This window comes from Ixodes scapularis, unplaced genomic scaffold (genome assembly GCF_016920785.2).
Source record: "Ixodes scapularis isolate PalLabHiFi unplaced genomic scaffold, ASM1692078v2 PGA_scaffold6__148_contigs__length_123643588, whole genome shotgun sequence".
Classification (NCBI taxonomy): domain Eukaryota; kingdom Metazoa; phylum Arthropoda; class Arachnida; order Ixodida; family Ixodidae; genus Ixodes; species Ixodes scapularis.
The window spans coordinates 121,373,768-121,381,980 of record NW_024609881.1 but is presented as its reverse complement, the minus strand read 5'-3'; positions in this window follow the sequence as shown (position 1 = coordinate 121,381,980).

Genomic DNA, 8,213 nt, shown 5'->3' with positions numbered 1-8,213 from the left:
CTTGAACTAGAGCACTATATAGCTCCTACGAAGCAGAGTAGCGCAATCCTTTGAACCCCGTGTTTTGCCGACAACATGGCCGACAGAGCGGCTCGGCCAACGAGGTAGAGGGGCTTAGAGCGCTTAGAGCGATAAACCGGGGTTCCGGTCTGCACTCGAAAGTGACCCCCATAAGGCGGCTGCCATTGTACGCAAATTTGACCACACGTCACATGACCAAACCAAATACGTGACGTCACGGGAAAGATGGCAGCGCCCATGCAGCGGCTGGCCCCAGCTGGGCCGGAGCTTGTCGGATGCTTTGTTGGTTGTCGTTCGTCTCGGCAAGTTGATTTCAGACGCGGAAGCCGTCATATGAGGCCGGTCGAAAGCGAGTTCAGAGTTCAGCGTGGTGTTTGACGTAGGTATAACGTGAAAATACGGAGGAACGGTGTGCATTTCGGTGGTGACCGTGTGCATTTCGGTGGTGACCGTGTGCATTTCGCTGGTGACCGACCGGGATATTGCCACGGAAGAGACAATCTGACCTACGTTGCTCGGACCTCGGATTGATTCGGATACCGCTAGGATAAAATTTAAGGCGACGTTTCTGTGCTCTCGTTGACCATCGGAATCTTCGAGGTTTGCAGTGAAGCGTGTGCAATATATTTGGATACACAGTTTAGCGACGGAAATTGCGTGAGTCGTGCTTGGCGGTGTGCAATCGCGGTGCAGCTTCGGTCAAATGACCGAGGGCTCACTTCGGTTGTGCGGCGCACCGGAAGGCTGCCTTGAAGCTGGTAGTTCCCGTGCCGAGCTGAATGATGCTGTGCTGCTTACAAATTGTTCCGGCGTAGAAGTGCACTTTCACGGAGCACAGGTGTGCGGCGCACCGAAAAGCTGCCTTCAAGCTGGTAGTTCCTGTGCCATGCTTTAGGTGATGCTGTGCTGCTTCCGAAATTGTTCCGGCGTAGACGTGCACTTTCACGGAGCACAGGTGTTGCAGTTGGTATTGATCCCGCTGGTCTGTCGCACGTTTCGTCAACTCAAACGTTTCATTTCATCGAGCGTGTTACGTACCCAGCTCACGCCGCTTTGTGGCAACAGTCTGCAGTGGCTCATTACCAGAAAAGTGGTCCCACATCCATTTCAGTTCAGTTCGTCCACGGCAGTCACCAAACCCCGAAGGAGAGGATTTATTCGGACAGAGTGCCACTAAAGCAATGCAGCTTCTTCAGTGGCCAGGATAGATTCTCTTCTGCGAGTTTTGTTATACTGTCACGGATCCTTGTTCCAGTCCTATCTTCTATCAATATTCACTATTCTGGAATACTGCAGGTCATGCTCGGCTGTCATCGTATGTTCTGGTGGAGGTGCTGGGTACTTTACCCATAGCCCTTCACTCTGTGTGAACCCGGCGGCTCCTCAGTCGAGTTGCCCGATAATGGGACACGGGTGGCGGACTATCCTGCGTCTTATACCCCCAGCGAGCCGTAAGCAAAGTCCTAACCCGAGCCTGGCAGAAAAACCGCAAGACGAGCGAGTACCACAAGGAGGAACCTCGGAAATACACCACGAAGCACCTGAAATCCGAGCCAGTTGCTGCTACCAGAAAAAAACACCGGAATTCGGTCTCCTGCCAGAAAAACCGAAGCTGACTAAGCCAACAATGACAAACCTGTAGCAGCAAACCGCGTCCCCTCCCACCATTATCTGCATGCCCGTCGCACATCACACTCCGACGCTTTTTCACGCAAGCTGTATAAAGACGTCAAGGACTGGTTGAAAAATATGAGTGTCGCCCGCCACATTGGGTGAACAGACAACCAGCTCCTGCAGAACCTATACTTCTCGTGGAAGAAACTGCCAGGCGCTGGTCTGGGAACCATGGATCCTCCTTAACGTCATGGGAAGTTTGCAAGATCGAGCTGAAGTGCGCATTCGTCAGCCAACATCAACGAGAGAGAGCCGCATTCTTGATTCTGTCCAGGACACTGCCCCAATGAGAGCGCCACCGCACTCGTGGAGGATGTTTTGCGCTTGATCGAGCGCCCACGCCCACGCTGACCTTGATGCTACAGAAGACAAGAACCTAAGAATCCCATGCCCCTCACGTGAGAGACAACACCTTCGGCAGCCTTGTCCGCAACCCCCCAACAACAGTCGAAGTGTTCATATCACTGATGCTTCCAACATGGAATGTGCACTGCATGCCCAAGCCTGCCACTATGAACAACTTCCCGGCGTCTCGACACTCGAGTTGTCCAGCTACTACTTCGACGCCAGCCTCCCAGGCATCCACGACATCATCCACGACATTGTCTGGGAGGAGATCAGGAAGCTACTTCCTGCCATCAGTTGCCCGGCTTTTTTTTGATTGCCGAGATTGTTTCGGAACAAGTTTGACAGGTATTTCAACCGAGACTTCTGCGAGCGAAGCGGCATCTGACAAACCAAGGGCAACTTACGCCACAATGGCACGACGACCGCCACCGGCTGCCCCTTAGTATTCAACGCCAATTCAATGAGACACTCTAACGCCGAAGCATTCCCGACATCATGTGTAGCTTCTTAATTACAAAAGCGCAAAGGACAAGGACAGGACAAAGAATGGACAGGACAAGCGCTTACTAACAACTGATTGTTTAATGCATAATAAGAGAAAGACGAAAATGAGAGGAGATTTGATAAATTAAGACTCCAATTGTTTTCCAACTTAAAATTATTAAAAATTATTTGAGAAAAATTAGGACTGATAGAAAAATAAAATTAAAGAAAAGCATCCAGATTAAGAAAAAAGGTTGAGGTACCCTATCTCTTTCTCAGACAGTGAAATTGATGGTGTGCTAATGCACGTGTCTCCTTTTTCAATTATAGTTTTTGCCTCGAAAATCTCTCTGGCTCTCTTGCTCCGAAAGCGTTTGAGTATTTGCGTTTGATTGAAAAGGGGAGTGCACTTATGGTCTCTGGCATGTATGGCCAAGTGTCCAGACGGTGACGCATGCAGGGAAAGCTCATGCTCTCGTAGTCGCACATTTACGCAGCGCCCAGATTGACCGACGTACACTCTCCCACATGTGCACGGAATTTCGTAAACGATGTTGACGTTGCAGTTGATATATTTATGTGTGTGCTGGACTGAGCAGTGTTCTTGTCTTTCGTTCTGGGAGTTGATTTTTGGACACAGTTTTTTAAGTTTGTCAGGAGCTGATGTTACAACCTGTACGTCATATTTTGACGCTATTCGTTTCAAGTTGTGTGATACTTTGTGTTGGTAGGGTATCACTGCCGGGCGCCGTGTCTTATCTCTTCTTCTTCTTTCATTGTGAGTGGTCAGGCTCTCTGCTACATCGAACATTAAAAAACTGTTATACCCAGATTCCTGTAGTTTTTGAACTTGTGCCTCAAAACTCTGCTTGGCTGTGTGCTCGCATGATTTTTGCAAGGCTGCTATGAAGCAGCTTTTTACAATTCCTCTCTTGATTATTTTAGAATGGGCCGAATCAAATGGTAGAAGTGATTTTTTGGACCGTGGTTTTTATGTCCAGCAAGTATGGTTGTCTTCAAAGGACAGCTGAAGATCTAGGAACTGAAGCTTGCTTTCATCTGGTAGCTCGTGGGTAAAGCTTAGTCCCTGAGATTGAGTAAGGAACGTGGTGCAGATATTGTTTACAGTTGAGTCATTTTGTTCTACCTCACCTCCACTGTAGTGACGTTCAACAACAACACATATATCCAGAAAAAAGGAATATGCATTGGCTCATGCGTGGCACCAGTTCTGTGTAACATCTTCTTAGCCCAATGTGACAAGAACATAGCCCAGAAGCTCCCAGCAAACCTGGTATCACGGGTGTTCAGATATGTTGATGATTATCTGGTCCTACTGCATGAACGACCTGAACAAAATGACTCAACTGTAAACAATATCTGCACCACTTTCCTTACTCAATCTCAGGGACTAAGCTTTACCCACGAGCTACCAGATGAAAGCAAGCTTCAGTTCCTAGATCTTCAGCTGTCCTTTGAAGACAACCATACTTGCTGGACATACAAACCACGGTCCAAAAAATCACTTCTACCATTTGATTCGGCCCATTCTAAAATAATCAAGAGAGGAATTGTAAAAAGCTGCTTCATAGCAGCCTTGCAAAAATCATGCGAGCACACAGCCAAGCAGAGTTTTGAGGCACAAGTTCAAAAACTACAGGAATCTGGGTATAACAGTTTTTTAATGTTCGATGTAGCAGAGAGCCTGACCACTCACAATGAAAGAAGAAGAAGAGATAAGACACGGCGCCCGGCAGTGATACCCTACCAACACAAAGTATCACACAACTTGAAACGAATAGCGTCAAAATATGACGTACAGGTTGTAATATCAGCTCCTGACAAACTTAAAAAACTGTGTCCAAAAATCAACTCCCAGAACGAAAGACAAGAACACTGCTCAGTCCAGCACACACATAAATATATCAACTGCAACGTCAACATCGTTTACGAAATTCCGTGCACATGTGGGAGAGTGTACGTCGGTCAATCTGGGCGCTGCGTAAATGTGCGACTACGAGAGCATGAGCTTTCCCTGCATGCGTCACCGTCTGGACACTTGGCCATACATGCCAGAGACCATAAGTGCACTCCCCTTTTCAATCAAACGCAAATACTCAAACGCTTTCGGAGCAAGAGAGCCAGAGAGATTTTCGAGGCAAAAACTATAATTGAAAAAGGAGACACGTGCATTAGCACACCATCAATTTCACTGTCTGAGAAAGAGATAGGGTACCTCAACCTTTTTTCTTAATCTGGATGCTTTTCTTTAATTTTATTTTTCTATCAGTCCTAATTTTTCTCAAATAATTTTTAATAATTTTAAGTTGGAAAACAATTGGAGTCTTAATTTATCAAATCTCCTCTCATTTTCGTCTTTCTCTTATTATGCATTAAACAATCAGTTGTTAGTAAGCGCTTGTCCTGTCCATTCTTTGTCCTGTCCTTGTCCTTTGCGCTTTTGTAATTAAGATGTTTAACCAACTAGCCCAACAGTTAATTTTATATCATGTGTAGGTCTGTGCTCAACAAAGTACACCGAGGAAAACGTGGGTGATGCGAATGTGCGACCGAAAACCACTTTGCTACCACTGCACGAAGCCGACCATGTCTACCAAAGCAATGAATTGGTTGGCGAGGGTTCGTGCCAAACGACCCTCCATTACGTCTCGAGGAGCGACCACGGGAGATTAAGGATTACCTTCGGCGACCTTTGTCCCTGATGCCGAAGGTGCTGAATCGGAGATTCTGAATCCCTGATTACCCCAAAGCTCCTCATGTCTATCACCTCAACAAGAGGTAAGCACGACAAAGCAGGTGAGCGGCGATGCAGTGACAGTGGATTTGGTGTCGGTTGTCGTCCAAGGACAATACCTAAAAATTTGCTGACACCAATTTTCTGTGTCCACTCCATGAAGCACACAATTTCCAACTTTGAGGGAGAATGCCCCTGAGTGACTTGAAGGAATAGAATGGTTGGTTACTCTCAAAAGTGAACTGCAAGCATCACCAGACTTGGATAGCAAACAAAAATTGTTGCCAGCTTTCAAGTCAACGTATACAGCAAAAGGCACAGCCACGTAAGCAATACATGCCCGAGCTTGCTACATTGATGCCGAAAACTACCAGGAAAATTTTCGGATTAGAAGCCAGCCCTGCAGCTTCAGTGCATGAGACGTCAGTGGCCGCACATGACGTATGATTACAAGACAACATCAGTCGGTCAAAGTTGCCACTCGACCAAACTGAACACCGACGTGCCAGGAGCGTCATCCGACAACAAGGTCCACAGTACTATGACTGAACGCCTGACACGAGACTGTCGCAGAAAGAACTCGTTATGGAACCATTTACTAAGAATCAATAATTATGTAATCAAGTGGAAATAAACATATTTGATACACTAACCAGATAAACATATTTCCGCTTGCCTTCATGCCTTGAGAGTCTACACACCGAGAATTGTGTCCACTGCACGCTCTGGACCTTACGAGGACACTCGCTTCTCTGACCCTTCAATATTAATTAAGGGGTCATACCAGACTGGCAGACTTCTTGCAAGGGGCTGCACTCGTTCAACCTTTCCTGAACATGTGGTGCATCCGAAAACCAACTCCAGTGATGTGAAAATGTTATTTATTAATTTATTCCTTCCAGGGGCCTTCGTAGGCATTGCAGAGAGGATACTTAAAACTACACACATGATAATAGCATTAAAGCACACTGCTGTAACTTGTTAATTGGAAAAACAAACACACCTCTGAGCATATAGTTTAATAGTATGTGTTGATGCATTGTTATATAGCATGACACTTCCTATATGTATGACACAATAGACCCTTTGCAGAACCTTATCAAGCAACACAACCGTCACCATTTTTTTCGGCGTTAAGCACACGAATGGGCCCCAGTTCACGTCGAACGCTAATGCAGCATTCGAGTCCAATAGGTGCTGAGCCGAATTCACAGGGATGGCGGACATAACATTTTTGTCGAACAAATACCCAAAGTATGAAAGTCTGGGGTAATTACAGTAGTAGCTACTGTAATTTGTTTTATCAGAATTTGGCAGACGGCAAAGGCTACAGTCTTGGTGAGTCAATACACACATTGGAGAGAGGCACATGACAGCATATCACCAGAGTGGTCGTCTGCACAGATTTGTCACACACCTTCGCTCCGTGTCTCTGATTGGTTCGAGGGGGCTGTGGCAGTTGGCCTTTTCCAAGTTACGGTGATGCGAAGTATAGACAGCCCACACTTTTAAAAAGAGTCTATTGAAGAGACCGAAAGGAATGGTAGTCAACATTTTTCAACAAGACTGCTCTCCAGGCAAGGGATGAACACAAATATGAATCATCTTATCCAGGTAATTAGAACAATTAAATAATTGACCGACTAATACAATGCGCTCTTGATGGAAAAGAGTATAGCTGCAATAAATCCTACAAAACAGAAAAAAAATGCGCAGTTAATCTATGCATGCACCAAAACAGTTGTTCTTATAGCAAGTCGAATAGCTTTGAAGCAGGTGCCTGCAACGATTTATTCTTCCCCATACTCAATAAAACGCCAACCTCGTAGCTGAAAATAAGGGTGCACTTCGCACTCACACACACACAAAAAAGGAAGAAAAGCGATCGAATGTAGAATCGTGGATTAGCACAAAAGGTTAAAATCGCAGGAGCTTCCTCGCTAAAAGTTGCTATGGTTGTTCGGTGACGGAGGGCTGAAACAACTTTCCTTAGGCCCTAACGCGACGTATACATTTCGCGTAGATTCTCAGATATTTCAACGTTCAAACAAAGCTAAGAGAATGCGAAAATTTCATGTTAAAAGCACTCAAAGTTCTATCGATCCTCGGACACATCCGGGAATCCGAGCACCGGTACGTCGATGCAGAGCTGATGCTGTCTCACAGGCGTTAATATCCAGATGATCCAGAGCGATCTTGCGCAAAAACGGTATAAAGTCTCATTCCTTCATATTTTCACATTATACCTGCGTCAGCGAGCACGAAGAAGCCCGAAGTCGTCGGAAAGCAGCTGCACATCACGGCTACCGCGCACCGAACAAACTCGCATCCACCAGCTCTGGGCGCTGCCATCTTACCTGTGACGTCACGGTTCTTGGGAGGTCACGTGACGAGTGGTCACATTTGCGTAAAATATGGCGACAACCGGGGGGGTGCCACTTCCGAACTTCCGGTTTATCACTCTAAGCCCCTCTACCTCGTTGGGCTCGGCGCGAGTCACGTGGTACTCAGGGTTCCAGGAGGCGGCCTGCCCTATGGGAGAATACATGGAGATCGACACAACACGGCTGATTAAAAAATGAACGGCGAGTTCACACTTTTCAAAACTAGTCTGTCGTGAAGTTAGTAAAGCACTAAACCATTTCTCAAAGTTTTAATAATATCGGATGCATGTGCAAATTTTGAGAAGGCAATTTCCAAGGCAATGGCGTTTGAAGCAGACGATTTTTGCTCGCAACGGAGATGGGCCTTTCGGGTTGGCCGGAGCGGGTCACGTGAATGGTATGACGTCGCCGTGTCGTCTGCTGCATGATGCCGCTCAGGCAATTTTTTAAAAAAAGTCACGTCCTTGCGGGGCTTGCGGGGCACAAAACTTAGCGCAAATTATTCTAAAATGTTCCATTATTATGTCAAAAATAATTGCCATTCCGTA